The sequence below is a fragment of the Lithobates pipiens genome, unplaced genomic scaffold (genome assembly GCF_037356315.1).
Source record: "Lithobates pipiens isolate NorthernLeopardFrog02 unplaced genomic scaffold, aLitPip1_a1.2 Scaffold_19, whole genome shotgun sequence".
Taxonomy (NCBI): domain Eukaryota; kingdom Metazoa; phylum Chordata; class Amphibia; order Anura; family Ranidae; genus Lithobates; species Lithobates pipiens.
Window position 1 is genome coordinate 177,511,900 of NW_027507764.1, and position 16,145 is coordinate 177,528,044.

Here is a 16,145-nt window from a genome sequence, read left to right on the forward strand (position 1 = left end):
AGAGTACAATACATTTATAAACAGCATATGCAATACAACAATGCTTAAATCCATTCAGACCGCAGTGAATGCAGATAAGTACAACAGTTGATATGATGAATGAAAAGGAGTGAAACCTTGAAAGTCCATATGTATTATTTTTCATTCATACAGTTCATGCCGCAACTGTCATGTCAAACAGAACAATTTAGTTGTATTATGGTTATTTCCATGAGGTTTTCTATTGTATCAAAATCACCAGTGTGAGTATTCTGTACACTTCTGCTAATCTGATATCAGACATTCTGCTGTGGTTAATATTTGACCAGTTGGCTGATGATATATTACTTTTACTGTTTACGTATATCGTTTCACAAAAGAATAGGTTTTGGGTGTTCAAAGAGGGTTGGATAAATTAAATCTAGATTCTGCGTTCATAGCACTCATGTAGATCATAAAAACAGTCTATTATTAATGATCTCTATGTATACTCTCAGTTGTTCTCTTTCTTTTTTTTTTTGTACAAAAATTGGAAGAGAAGGAAATAACAAGTGAAAGATACACTATTACCAAACATATTGTGGCACCTGCCTTTACACATACATGAACTTTAATGGCATCCCTGTCTTAGCCCATAGGCTTCAATATTGAGTTGGCCCACCCTTTGCAGCTATAACAGCTTCAACTCATCTGGGAAGGCTGTCCACAAGGTTACGAAATGCGTCTATGGTAATGTTTGACCATTCTTCCGGAAGCACATTTGTGACGTCTGCAGGCCAGTCAAGTTCCTCCACCTCAAATTCGCTCATTCATGTCTTTATGGACCTTGCTTTGTGCACTGGGAAGGGAGATTAAGGTGTGGGATTGTTTTTCAGGGGTTGAGCTTGGCTCCTTAGTTCCATTAAAAGGAACTCTTAAGGCATCAGCATACCAAGACATTTTGGACAATTTCATGCTCCCAACTTTATGGGAACATTTTGGGGTCGACCCCTTCCTTTTCCAACATGACTGCACGCCAGTGCAAAAAGAAGGTCAATAAAGACATGGATGAGCAAGTTTGAGGTGGAAGAACTTGACTGACCTTTGGGATAAAGTAGAGCAGAGACTGCGAGCCAGGCCTTCTCACTCACATCAGTGCCTGAGCTCACAAATACGCTTCTGCAAGAATGGTCAAATATTCCCATAGACACACTCCTAATCCTTGTGGACAGCCTGGGATGCATTTAAAGTTCATGTGTGTGTAATGTCAGCTGTTCCAATACTTTTGGTAATATAGTGTATGTGTGTACACATTGCTCTAATAGAGATGTACAGCAAATTTTCTGCCTACAATTGTTTCAAGGAAGTTTCTCCAAAATGTATAAAATCTCAGTTTCACTCATGCCTTAGGGGTAAGAAATGTTGCTTTAGATATTTTTGATGAAATGCATTAATGTCAGTAGGAGGCAAATTTCCCTCAAATTTACTTGATTATATTTTTTAAACATGCTATTTATCTATTTGGGGAAAATGTCAGGGACTTCCTTTAACCACTTAACAACCGCTCATTGTCGATTAACAGCTTCAGGGCGGTTGTTTAACTCTGAGAGGCCGTTAATTAACGGCCTCCCAGAATTCTGCTCTCGCGCGCCCCCTGGGGCGCGCACACGAGATCATCCGTGACCGCCGGCTCGTCGCGGCCGTTTACCACGTGATCGCTCCGTCAAATGACGGAGTGATCACTTGTAAACAAACCGGCGTCATGTTATGGTTCCCCCGATCGGTACAGCGGAGGGGAAAGAGATCGGTGTCAGCAGCGATGTGGGCTGTATCTGCAGTGCCCACATCGCTGCTCACCGAATTTAACCCCTCAATTCCCTGCCAATACTCTGCAATACCCTGCAATACTCTGCAGTACCCTGCCATTACTCTGCAGTACCCCCCATTACTCTGCAGTACCCTGCCATTACTCTGCAGTACCCTGCCATTACTCTGCAGTACCCGCCATTACTCTGCAGTACCCCCCATTACTCTGCAGTACCCCGCCATTACTCTGCAGTACCCCCCCATTACTCTGCAGTACCCCCCCATTACTCTGCAGTACCCTGCCATTACTCTGCAGTACCCCCCAATACTCTGCAGTACCCTGCCATTACTCTGCAGTACCCCCCATTACTCTGCAGTACCCTGCCATTACTCTGCAGTACCCCCCAATACTCTGCAATACCCCCCAATACCCCGCCAATACCCTGCCATAAATTGCCATACCCAGCCATACTCGGAGATACCCAGCCATACTCGGTGATACCCTGCAATACCCAGCCATAGACGCCCCCCCCACCCCTCACCGCCCTCCGGTGCTTCTACCAACTCGCCAGTACGATCAAAGCCAGAATCTTTTTTTTTTTTTTTATTTCAGGCTTCCCAGCCTAGAGGTGAGATGTGGGGTCATATTGACCCCCAGATTTCACTGTAAAGAGGACCTGTCACCCCATATTCCTATTACAAGGGATGTTTACATTCCTTGTAATAGGAATAAAAGTGATCAAAAATGTATTTTTGGGGAAAAAAATGTCAAACTAAAATAAATAAAGTAAAATGAACAATAAAAAAAAAAAATATTTTTTAAAGCGCCCCTGTCCCCATGTGCTCGCATGCAGAAGCGAACACATATGTAAGCCCCGCCCACATATGAAAACGGTGTTCAAACCACACATGTGAGGTATCGCCGCGAACGTTAGAGCAAGAGCAATAATTCTAGCCCTAGACCTCCTCTGCAACTCAAAACATGTAACCAGTAAAAAAAATTTAAAGCGTCGCCTATGGGGATTTTTTAAGTAGCGACGTTTGGCGCCATTCCACGGGCATGTGCAATTTTGAAGAGTGACATGTTCGATATCTATTTACTCAGCATAACTTAATCTTTCACTTTATGCAAAAATTGGGCTAACTTTACTGTTTTTTTTGTTTTTTTTAAGCACAAAACTGTTTTTTCCCCCAAAAAAACACGTTCGAAAAATTGCTGCGCAAATACCGTGTGAGATAAAAATTTGCAACGACCACCATTGTATTCTCCAGGGTCTTTGCTAAAAAAATATATATAGTGTTTTGGGGTTCTCTGTAATTTTCTAGCAAATAAATGATGATTTTTACATGTAGGAGAGAAATGTCAGAATTGTCATGGGTGCTCCAGAACGCCTGATGGCGCTCCCTGCATGTTGGACCTCTGTATGTGGCCATGCTGTGTAAAAGTCTCTCACATGTGGTATCGCCGTACTCGGGAGTAATAGCAGAATGTGTTTTGGGGTGTAATTTGTGGTATGCATATGCTGTGTGTGAGAAATAACCTGATAATATGACAATTTTGTGGAAAAAAGAAAAGGAAAAAAAATCTTGATTTTGCAAAGAATTGTGGGAAAAAATGACAACTTCAAAAAACTCATCATGCCTCTTACTAAATACATTGGAATGTCTTCTTTCCAAAAAGGGGTCATTTGGGGGGTATTTGTACTTTTCTGGCATGTTAGGGTCTCAAGAATTGAAATAGGCCGTCAGTCCTTCAGGTGTGATCAATTTTCAGATATTGGCACCATAGCTTGTGGACTCTATAACTTTCACAAAGACCAAATAATATCCACCAATTTGTACTTATTTTTACCAAAGATATGTAGTAGTATAAATTTTGGCCTAAATTTATGAAGAAAAAAATATTAATCTGCTAAATTTTATAACAGAAACGAAGAAAAATTCATTTTTTTCGCAGAATTTTCGGTCTTTTTTCTTTTATAGCACAAAAAATAAAAAACTGAGAGGTGATTAAATACCACCAAAAGAAAGCTCTATTTGTGTGAAAAAAAGGACAAAAATTTCATATAGGTCCAGTGTTGCATGACTGAGTAATTGTCATTCAAAATGTGAGAGCACTGAAAGCTGAAAATTGGTCTGGTTATTAACCACTTCAATACAGGGCACTTAAAGCGGGAGTCCACCGGGACTCCGCGTTTTTTTTTTTTTTTAAAGCCAGCAGCTACAAATACTGCAGCTGCTGACTTTTAAAATAGTGACACTTACCTGTCCAGCGCGCCCGTGATGTCGGCACCCGAAGCCGATCTGTAGATCGTCACTCGGGTGCTGCCGCCGCCATCTTGGGTATGGGAATCAGGAAATGGAGCCTTTCGGCTTCATTTCCCGGTTCCCTACTGCGCATGCGCGAGTTGCGCTGCGCAATAAGGACGGTCCCCGCTGCCTCTGGGATCTGTGTGTTTCCCAGCAGGCAGCGGGGCACTTGCGGAAGGGGGCGGGCACTTGCGGAAGGGGGCGGGCACTTGCGGAAAGGGGCGTAATCTACGCCCCTTTCCGCAGAGAGCTATCCCGGAAGTGGGTGCAGTTACCTGGATTATCCAGGTAACTGCACCCCCCTCCCCCCTGAAAGGTGCCAATTGTGGCGCCGGAGGGGGGGAGGATTCCGATGAGCGAAAGGTCCATTTTAGGGTGGACCTCCGCTTTAAACACCTTCCTGCCCAGACCAATTTTGAGCTTTCAGCGCTGTCGCACATTGAATGACAATTGCGCGGTCATGCTACACTGTACCCAAATGAAATTTTTATAATTTTTTTCCCACAAATAGAGCTTTCTTTTGGTGGTATTTGATCACCTCTGCGGTTTTTATTTTTTGCTAAACAAACAAAAAAATACCGAAAATGTTGAAAAAAAAATGTTTTTTTGTTTCAGTTTCAAAACTTTGCAAATAAGTAAGTTTTCTCCTTCACTGATGGGCACTGATGGGGTTACACTGATGGGCAATGATAAGGCGGCACTGATGGGCACCGATGAGGTGGCACCAATGAAGTGGCACTGATAAGGTGGCATTGATGGACACCGATATGTGGCACTGATAGGCGGCACTGATGGGTGGTACTGATGGGCGACACGGATGGGCACTGATAGGTGGCACAAATTGGCACTGATAGCTGGCACAGATTGGCATGGATGGGCATGGATAGGTGGCACAGGTGGGCATGGGTTAGTCGGCACAGGTGGGCATGGGTAGGCTGCACAGGTGGGCATGGGTAGGCGGCACAGGTGGGCATGGATGGGCACTGATAGGTGGCATGGATGGGCACTGATAGGCGGCACACATGGGAACTGATAGGCGGCATTGTATTATAATATATTGTACTAATGGATGCCAATCAGTGCCAATCAATAATGCATGCCAATCAGTGATGCCCATTGTGGGCACTGATTGGCATCCATTGTGGCACTGACTGGAATCCCTGGTGGTCTAGGGTGGCATACCTTGTCCTGGGCATCCCTGGTGGTCTGGTGGCGTCCCTGGTGGTCCAGTGTGAGCATCCTCGGGGGGGCTGTGCTGATAATCGATCAGCACAGACCCCCCTGTCAGAGGAGCAGCTGATCGGCTCTCCTCTACTCGCGTCTGACAGACGCGAGTGAGGAAAAGCCGATCACCAGCTTTTCCTATTTACACTGTGATCAGCCGTGATTGGACACGGCTGATCACGTGGTAAAGAGTCTCCGTCGGAGACTCTTTACCGAGATCGTAGTTGCCGGGTGACACCCCGCAACAACGATCGCCGCAATGCGCGCCCCCGGCTCATAATCCTGATCACGTCATATGACGTCCGGTCAGGATTATGCAACCACTTTGCCACCGTCTATTTGTTATAGGGCGGGCGGCAAGTGGTTAAGGGTGTTTAAGTGCCCAGTGGTCAAGTGGTTAATCTACTCAATGATGACACATGGTCCTACTGCATGGATGTAATTTACAGAATGTGCATATGACCTTTACATGTTATCTTTCTCACTGAAAGCTTCTATTATCCCCTGTTAACAACAAAGGTCATCAGAATAATTTACAAACCTATAATTCTATACAGTATTCTCAATTGTAAATGTGGGATTGTCCGGATTGTGTACCAGGAGTTCTTAATCCCAAACTATCTGGCCTTATTCATATCTTTGGGCTGGTTTAAATGGTCCCATTTGTTTTATAAGGCCCCTGTAAAATGTGCATCCATCCAAGATCTACTGACAAACAACTTGACATCACACCAATTGAACTGCAATAAACCCATAGAAATATTCCATTTAATTGTTCTTTACGTTATGAAGTTAGGGTGAAAAAATCACTTATAGTGTGACAATCATTCAGACATGTACTGTAAAATTATTTACTGTAACTTAGCAGGTTAGCTTAGTATGCAATTTAGGTGTGCTTCTGATTCTTTTAGAATGAATGTATATTTTTATATATTAAGGCCTAAAAAGAGTGAAGAGTTTAATCTTGAAAAGTTTCTATAAGGAGACAGTATGTCATGTATTGGTCTGGAAATCAATTGTAATATTTCTGATACTTGTTTCTTATGCATGATGGACATGGATAATGAATTCTTCTTTTCACTGAAGGTCATCTGTCCTGACCTACTGTTTGTAGAACTATGTGTCCCTTGTCAAAAACCACACATCAGACTTGCAAATGGGAGCCAGAAATCTTCCTTTAAAGGTCATCTATATATTTTGATTCCAAATATAGTTATGTATTACCTCCACTGAAATAATATTCAAACAGTAGTCTATTAAGGATCGTAATAAAATCTTACAATTAAAAGGTGTGTGCTAATAAGGAAAATTAGATAGAAAGCAGTCTTTGTAAAGAAGTAAAATATGTTTTAAAACCAGATTTTTTGACTTTCAATTATAAATATATACAGTATATATACAGTATTGTGCAAAAGTGTTAGGCAGGTGTGAAAAAAAGGTGCTGTAAATAAAGAAAGCCTTTAAAATAGAAGCGTTAGTAGTTTATTTTTTATCAATTAACAATACGGGTAAAACAAGAAAAAAAAAAGTAAATGAACAGAAGAGAAATGCAAATCAAGTTAATATTGGATGTGAACACCCTTTGCCTTCAAAACAGCATTAATACTTCTAGGTACACTTTTACATTGTTTTTGAAAAAACTCAGCATGTAGGTTGTTTCAAAAATTTCAGAGAACTAACCACATATCTTTTGTGGCTGTAGGCTGCCTCAAATCCTTCTGTCTCCATGTAATCCCAGACAGACTTGATGATGTTGAGATCAGGGCTCTGTGGGGGCCAAACCATCAATTCCAGGACTCCTTGTTCTTCTTTATGCTGAGGGCAGTTCTTAATGACATTGGTTGTATGTTTGGGGTCATTGTCCTGCTGCAGCAAAAATCTGGGGCCAATCAAATGCCTCCCTGATGGTATGGCATTATGGATAAGTATGTGCCTATAGTTCATAGCATTGAGGACACCATTGGTCCTGACCAAATCTCCAACTCCATTTGCAGAAAAGCAGCCCCAAACGTGCAAGGAACCTCCACTATGTTCACTGTTGCCTGAAGACAACCATTATTGTACCACTGTCCAGCTCTTCTGTGAACAAACTGTCTCTTACTACAGGCAAATATTTCACATTTTGACTCATTATTTTAAAGCACATGCTGCCATTTTTCTTCACCCCAGTTCCTATGTTTTTGTGCATAGTTGAGTTGCTTAGTCTGGTTTCCACATCGGAGGTATGGCTTTTTGGATGCAATTCTTTAATGAAAGCCACTTCTGGCCAGACTTCTGTGGACAATAGATGGGTGTACCCAGGTCCCCCTGGTTTCCACCAGTTCTGTGCTGATGGCACTGCTGGGCATCTTCTGATATTCAAGGGAATTAAGCATGATGTATCTGCACCCCAGTCTTCTTTGAAATCTTTACCTGAGAGAGACCTTGCTGATGGCCTTCAGAAGTGGGTGTGAACCCGCAAGCTGTCACAGCCAAGTGCCCACACTTGCAATGCCAGCGCTGCAGAGAGGAGAAGGAGAGAACTGCGGCTTTGGGCGGCCACATTGCTGGAGTGTGCAACAGGTGAGTGTCTGTTTATTAAAAGTCAGCAGCTACACTCTTTATAGCTGCTGACTTTTAATAGACACAGAAATGGGTGGAATTCCACTTTAATGATTGTGCTTCAATCTACATATGAAATTAATGATCAATAGCACCCGTTTGATATATTGGTTCATCATACGCCTGGCTCTAATCCTACAAAATCCCTGTCTTTGTGCAAGTGTATAAAATGTGCAAGTAAAAGAACTGATACTAGTTTGAAGCCAAAGTGCAGTCACACCAAATATTGATTTGATTTAGATATGTCTCATTTTGCATCGGACAACCATGCAGCCAACTAATTACAATTGCTTACTAAGCATTACAATGCCTTTAAAACAAGCCTGACTGTGGGCTTACATAGTTGCTATGATACATAAAACATTCTTCATATAGAAATAACTTTCAGAGAATTCCAGTGTGGTGGCATCTCCTGTGCTGTAATGGTGCTATGCAAAGTTTTGGGAGGATAAAATATGGAGATATGCAATGTTACCCTCAAGGTACTTATGTACAATCATTACCATCGGGGCAACAGTTGGTCTTTTCATGGACTAGGCATGAGTTTGTTTTAAAGTGTTTTTTATAATCAATTCTTGTGTAGTAACAAGAAGCGGGAACCAAAAGACAAGCTTAGTCTTAACTACATAACAAAACAAAACTTTGCAAGATATCTTGTGCTTAACAAGGAATAACAGGCAGCTTTACTCATGCACTGTATCATCAGTACAGAGTCAGATTTAGGTCTAGCACCAGTTTGCTTCTGTATTTTAAGGAGATGGACATATTTAAGGATATGACATGGGTATACGCCTAAGAACAGAGCACACACTTGTATTATGAAAAGAACAAGTGGGTAAAATAAAGAAGTCAGTTGGGTGCAGAAGGTACCAGCTGCCAGCATCTTGTAACATTTTTGCCCTGTTTCCAATACACCTGTCTGCTTCAAAGCTTTCCATAATACCCATAATTCTGATTACATTGCACATGTGCACAATTGAACTGGTAGTTCAAAAGGTCACTTACCAGTTGACTTTCTTTCAGTTGAGTGCAAATGTAAGCCTGTGAGCTCCCCGTTCATTGGGCAACCTTAGGTCTTCTTTTGTGATCTGATGGAAATCTAACTTAACCACTTGCCGACCGCCGCACGACGATATACGTCGGCAGAATGGCACGGGCAGGCATATGGGCGTATATATAAGTCCCTGCCTGCCCGCGGGTGGGGGGCCCGATCGGGCCCCCCCCCCGGTGCCTGCGGCGGTCGGCATTCGTTCGAGAGCGATCCGGGATGAGGGGGCGGCCATTCATTCATGGCCACCCCCTCGCGATCGCTCTCGACGAATGGAAATCCTTCGTGACATCACTTCCTCTCCTGTAATGTAAACACAGGAGAGGAAGTGATGTATTCTCTCCTCCGTGTCGGTATTTTTCGTTCCGGCACCGAGGAGAGAGGTTCGGTGAGTTGCACCAACACACCACACATACAGTAGAACATGCCAGGCACACTCACACCCCCCCTTTACCCCCCGATCACCCCCCCAATTACCCCTGCCCCCCCAGTCACAGTGACACCAATTGCTTTTTTTTTTTTTTTTTTGCATTGGTGTCATTTGTGACTGTAATAACTGTTAGGGCAGTTAGGGTTAGCCCCCTTTAGTTCTAATGTGCCCCCCTAACCCCCCCAATAAAGGTTTAACCCCGTGATCACCCCCCGTCGCCAGTGTCACTAAGGCTGGGTTCACATTGCAGCGGTTTATGAGAACGGATGTGATTCGCACCGCACTGCAGTGCAAATCACATCCGATCTCTGTGCGATTCGAGTTCAGCCATACAGATAGTATGACTGAATTCCCGCCGCACCCGCCGCAAATTCGCACGGGACCCTTTTTTTGGTCCGCAGCAGAATCGGATCGCATGGGTGTTCACACCATGCGATCCGAGTTTGCAGATCGCACTGCGATATGCGAACTGATCTGGGGGTGTCATTAACATTTCACTGACACTCCCAGCAGTTCGCATAGGGCAGTGTGAACTGCCGCCGGGAGGCATGCGATGCGGGAACCCGCCGCGGATTCGTGGCGTTCCCGCATCGCTCCAGTGTGAACCCAGCCTAATAAGCGATAATTTTTCTGATCGCTGTATTAGTGTCACAGGTGACGCTAGTTAGGCAGGTAGGTATTTAGGTTCGCCGCAACTTTTTATAGCGCCAGGGACCCCCATATACTACCGCATAAAGCCCCCTGATTGCCCCCTAGTTAACCCTTTCACCAGTGATCACCATATAACTGTTACAGGTGACGCTGGTTGGTTAGTTATTTTTTTATAGTTTCAGGGCACCCACCATTTATTACCTAATAAAGGTTTAACCCCCTGATCACCCGGCGGGTGTCATTTGTGACTGTAATAACTGTTAGGGCAGTTAGGGTTAGCCCCCTTTAGTTCTAAGGTACCCCCCTAACCCCCCCAATAAAGGTTTAACCCCGTGATCACCCCCCGTCGCCAGTGTCACTAAGGCTGGGTTCACATTGCAGCGGTTTGAGAACGGATGTGATTCGCACCGCACTGCAGTGCAAATCACATCCGATCTCTGTGCGATTCGAGTTCAGCCATACAGATAGTATGGCTGAATTCGTGTCGCACCCGCCGCACCCGCCGCAAACTCGCACGGGACCCTTTTTTTGGTCCGCAGCAGAATCGGATCGCATGGGTGTTCACACCATGCGATCCGAGTTTGCAGATCGCACTGCGATATGCGAACTGATCTGGGGGTGTCATTAACATTTCACTGACACTCCCAGCAGTTCGCATAGGGCAGTGTGAACTGCCGCCGGGAGGCATGCGATGCGGGAACCCGCCGCGGATTCGTGGCGTTCCTGCATCGCTCCAGTGTGAACCCAGCCTAATAAGCGATCATTTTTCTGATCGCTGTATTAGTGTCACAGGTGACGCTAGTTAGGCAGGTAGGTATTTAGGTTCGCCGCAGCTTTTTATAGCGCCAGGGACCCCCATATACTACCGCATAAAGCCCCCTGATTGCCCCCTAGTTAACCCTTTCACCAGTGATCACCATATAACGGTTACAGGTGACGCTGGTTGGTTAGTTATTTTTTTTTATAGTTTCAGGGCACCCGCCATTTATTACCTAGTCTCACTAGTGTACCCCTAAATTTAGGGGTGTCTACTTTCCAAAATGGGGTCATTTGGGGGGGGTTTGTGCCATCTTGGCATTTTATGGCCTTCAAAACTGTAACGCCCTTAGAAAGCCTGAAGGCGGTGCTTGGTTTTCGGGGCCCCGTACGTGGCTAGGCTCCCAAAAAGTCCCACATATGTGGTATCCCCGTACTCAGGAGAAGCAGCAGAATTTATTTTGGGGTGTCATTTCACATATGCCCATGGCATGCGTGAGCAATATATCATTTAGTGACAACTTTGTGAAAAAAATAAATAAAAAAAAAAGTTTGTAATTTTCCCGCAACTTGTGGCAAAATATAAAATATTCCATGGACTCAACATGCCTCTCAGCAAATAGCTTGGGGTGTCTACTTTCTAAAATGGGGTCATTTGTGGGGGTTTTGTGCCATCTTGGCATTTTATGGCCTTCAAAACTGTAATAGGTAGTGAGGAGTGAAGTCAAATATTTACGCCCTTAGAAAACCTGAAGGCGGTTCTTGGCTTTCGGGGCCCCGTACGCGGCTAGGCTCCCAAAAAATCCCACACATGTGGTATCTCCGTACTCAGGAGAAGCAGCAGAATTTATTTTGGGGTGTCATTTCACATATGCCCATGGCATGTGTGAGCAATATATCATTTAGTGACAACTTTGTGAAAAAAAAATAAAAAAAAATTAAAGTTTGTAATTTTCCCGCAACTTGTGGCAAAATATAAAATATTCCATGGACTCAACATGCCTCTCAGCAAATAGCTTGGGGTGTCTACTTTCTAAAATGGGGTCATTTGTGGGGGTTTTGTGCCATCTTGGCATTTTATGGCCTTCAAAACTGTAATAGGTAGTGAGGAGTGAAGTCAAATATTTACGCCCTTAGCAAACCTGAAGGCGGTTCTTGGCTTTCGGGGCCCCGTACGCGGCTAGGCTCCCAAAAAATCCCACACATGTGGTATCCCCGTACTCAGGAGAAGCAGCAGAATTTATTTTGGGGTGTCATTTCACATATGTCCATGGCATGTGTGAGCAATATATCATTTAGTGACAACTTTGTGAAAAAAAAATTAAAAAAAATTAAAGTTTGTAATTTTCCCGCAACTTGTGGCAAAATATAAAATATTCCATGGACTCAACATGCCTCTCAGAAAATAGCTTGGGGTGTCTACTTTCTAAAATGGGGTCATTTGTGGGGGTTTTGTGCCATCTTGGCATTTTATGGCCTTCAAAACTGTAATAGGTAGTGAGGAGTGAAGTCAAATATTTACGCCCTTAGAAAACCTGAAGGCGGTTCTTGGCTTTCGGGGCCCCGTACGCGGCTAGGCTCCCAAAAAATCCCACACGTGTGGTATCCCCGTACTCAGGAGAAGCAGCAGAATTTATTTTGGGGTGTCATTTCACATATGCCCATAGCATGTGTGAGCAATATATAATTTAGTGACAACTTTGTGTAAAAAAAAAAAAAATATATATTTTTTTGTCATTATTCAATCGCTTGAGGCAAAAAAATAAAATATTCGATGGGCTCAACATGCCACTTATCAATTTCCTTAGGGGGTCTACTTTCCAAAATGGGGTCATTTGGGGGGGTTTTGTACTGCCCTGCCATTTTAGCACCTCAAGAAATGAGATAGGCAGTCGTAAACTAAAAGCTGCGTAAATTCCAGAAAACGTACCTTAGTTTGTAGATGTGACAACTTTTGCGCAAACCAATAAATATACAGTTATTTACTTTTTTTTTACCAAAGACATGTGGCTGAATACATTTTGGCCTAAATGTATGACTAAAATTGAATTTATTGGATTTTTCTAATAACAAAAAGTAGAAAATATCATTTTTTTTCAAAATTTGCGGTCTTTTTCCATTTATATCGCAAAAAATAAAAATCGCAGAGGCAATCAAAACCATCAAAAGAAAGCTCTATTTGTGGGAAGAAAAGGACGCAAATTTTGTTTGGGTACAACATTGCATGACCGCGCAATTACCAGTTAAAGCAGCGCAGTGCCAAATTGTAAAAAGACCTCTGGTCATTTACCAGCAAAATGGTCCGGTCTGAAAGTGGTTAAAAAGGTAGTTTCCATGCCACTGTAACATTATAAGCCTAACAAGGAAGTGGTCACTGGCAGGCTGCATTTAAAGGAACCTGGTGAGGCTGCATTGATCTCCTGTACCACGTCTGCAGTCTCTGACCAGCTCCTGTACCACGTCTGCAGTCTCTGACCATCTCCTGTACCAGAATCAATAGTAAACCTAATACACCTTATTGAATTAATTACATCAAAAAGGAGCAAGAATTCTCATCTCTTTACCCCCTGCAATATTAAAAATACCATCCTCAATTAATCCTGCTGGGCGACCTGAGATCAGCTAGGAAGCAGAATATCCATACTTCCCTCTTCAGGAGCCAGCAAGTGAAAAGGAAAATGGTCCTTAGTCTACTTTAGTAGTTCATATAACAAATCAGATTCATCAGTTCGCTAGCATAAATCGCTAATCCCTAATCGCTGTTGGCAACATCAGTTATGAGCTGGATTTTTTCAAAATCCGAGTCTGATAATGTAACATGAAAACAGAGAAAGATTTCAATAACAGAGGACAAAGGCTAGCGCTGGAATGTCCTTTGTGTTTTTTTCCGGAGATCAATTGGCGTCCTTACTTTTATTGCATTCTGAAGAAAAAAAATTATGACTCTTTAAAATCTCTCAAAAATTTTAATTATTTAGGAACCATATTATTTAATTGTCTCAAGCTTTAGTCTAAATTCATTATTGCTTTATAGCAGCTGCTCTTTCCGACAGTTCTGAATATAATGTTATAGAATAAAATGATTTGAGTCTTACACAATGTGTCATTTATTGCCTCCAGAGATTGGTTTGCAGAAATGATTTTCATGAAAAAGACCTTGAATATTATAAAATTAACTTTCAGAACTTCAATATTGTCATACGTAAAAAGAAACAAAATATTACTTTATATCTCAGTTGCCTAATAACATTTTATAACAAAAAAAAGTTAAGAATAGTAAAACTAAGTTTAAAGTGACAGCTAATTTATTTTTATCAGCTTAATACTAGCACAGAAAAACTACATTTTCGTTTTTTAATGTAACAATCACATAAAACTAATATTTTTATACATTCATCTTCCCCAGAATTTTGGGATCCACCTGTTCTGGTTTGCAAAACTAATAATGGTTTGCTCTGGACTAACGATCTGATTATCATATGATCGCTCCAAAATCTGTATTTTTCGTTTGATTTTCTGATCGTGTGTACCGGGCATAAAGGTTGTCAGTCTTCTGAGTTAAATTCAAAATGCAGGGCTAAGAGGGAACAACCCTCGGGACTTTGTCGTGAGTGTTGTTCCCTTTTGTTCCCTCTTAGCCCTGCATTTTGAATTTTCCATATTTGGGATGTGGTGTCTTTTAGTTTGACATCTTCATCTTGCTCTTCATCCTTCTGAGTTAAATTATTTCCAGCGTTATTCAACCTGGGAGACTGAGGACTTCCTCGTGAGTGTAGGATGTCACACACCCTGCACCTATTTACAGTAAATCTTCCTGCGTCATTGAGTAACTTGCATATTATGTGAATGACTGACTCAAAAAGGTAGGTATTGAAAAAGAAGGGGTATCACTGGGGGGGGGGGGGGGGCAGGAAGAGACATACTGGAATTGGGCTTTACATGCACTATTTAATATTGTTAATACCTTGTATTCTAATTGTAGTTGGTTTATGTAAGGATTAAAGTAGCTTTTTCAGTCTTCATCTCATGTTATTTAGCTCTTTTGCTGCTGGAGCAATTTATTCATTTGTGCACACATGTTAAAATGCATACTTTAGGCCTGAAGGTAATTTTAAATCTTCAGAACATTATATATTTTCGGAAAGCAGAGGTACTGAAGAATAAAATGATGACAGTTACAATTTTTAATGTCATTTGATAATTGCATTACTGTTGATCAAATATATATTTTTTTATTGTCTGTTGAGGGACATTGTAATTTAGTAATTCTTAGATTCTCGTGTTATACATCGGCCTACAAGTTGGGACGCTGGCAAATAAAAATATTAAGCGAGCCTGTCAGTGCCTGGATTTGAACCCAAAACCTCTCCTGTGTTAGTCAGCATCTCTTCTGGCTGAGCTACCTGGAATGCTGTACAGTTCCCTGGACAATTCCTTGAATGATCCTGTCTTGAACCTTGTTTGGCTTGAACCCTGAACTTTTTGCTCCTCCAAGGAACTTCCTGATTTAAACCATGTCGCTGCATTTCCTGTTTGCCAGATTTTTGTGCTCTCTCCAGCCAGTACCTTGCTCCTTTCTTCTCTGCTGCCATCCATATTTTGTTAAAACTCATTATTGAGCCTTGGCGTTTTCAACTATGCTTCTGCCTGATCCCAAGCTGCAACTACTCGTTACTGACCTTTTGGCTTGTTTACTGACTATGCTTCTGTTTGAACCTTACCTGCTTATCCCCTACTGGATCCTGGCTTGCTCACCTCCTGATGTGGCGATTGTGAGCACCACGACCTGGTAATACCATGGAGCAAAATCTGTCTCCACCATCAGGAGCTCTGATATACACTAGTTAGTACTCCTCACCTCAGGTGAACCTGTGTCTTTCACCAGGGTGACTGCCTGTGTACCTATCCTGCTGGTCGGTGGTAGTTCCGCTACTGCTATAGAAACTGGTCTTTGAGCCTGACCCCTGATTGTGACATAGCCCCTGCATAACAATATGTTTTTGCTAGTGTCCTAGGAGGTTGGATGCATTTTCTTTAGCTCTGCTGAAATAAGGTTAGCTGATTTTTTTCATGATATTTGATACAGTGCAGGTATTTTTTTGTTTGGCAATTTCAATCAAGACTTTGAAAGCCCTGCTTGAACTAGTCTCTACACAGCATATTCTCCACAATAGCTTCAGAGGCCATACCTGGACCCTACTGGACCAGGAATCGCTGAGCTAGCCTGGAACATATCTTAAGGCACTGGGCTCTGGTGCTTTTCAGACAGTGTGTATTATATTAGTTATCTACAGAATGCCCTCCAGGTCCAGAGCCATGGCACTGGCTTTGGTGTGACCTATTCTCTGCAGACTCACGTAG

General features: G+C 42.6%; 1 protein-coding gene across 1 annotated transcript in view; it reads left to right on the top strand.

Moving 5' to 3' along the window:
* The window catches only part of NEK11 (NIMA related kinase 11), a 379,114-nt gene that overhangs the window by 289,311 nt on the left and 73,658 nt on the right, over positions 1-16,145 (top strand). The window lies entirely within an intron of this gene.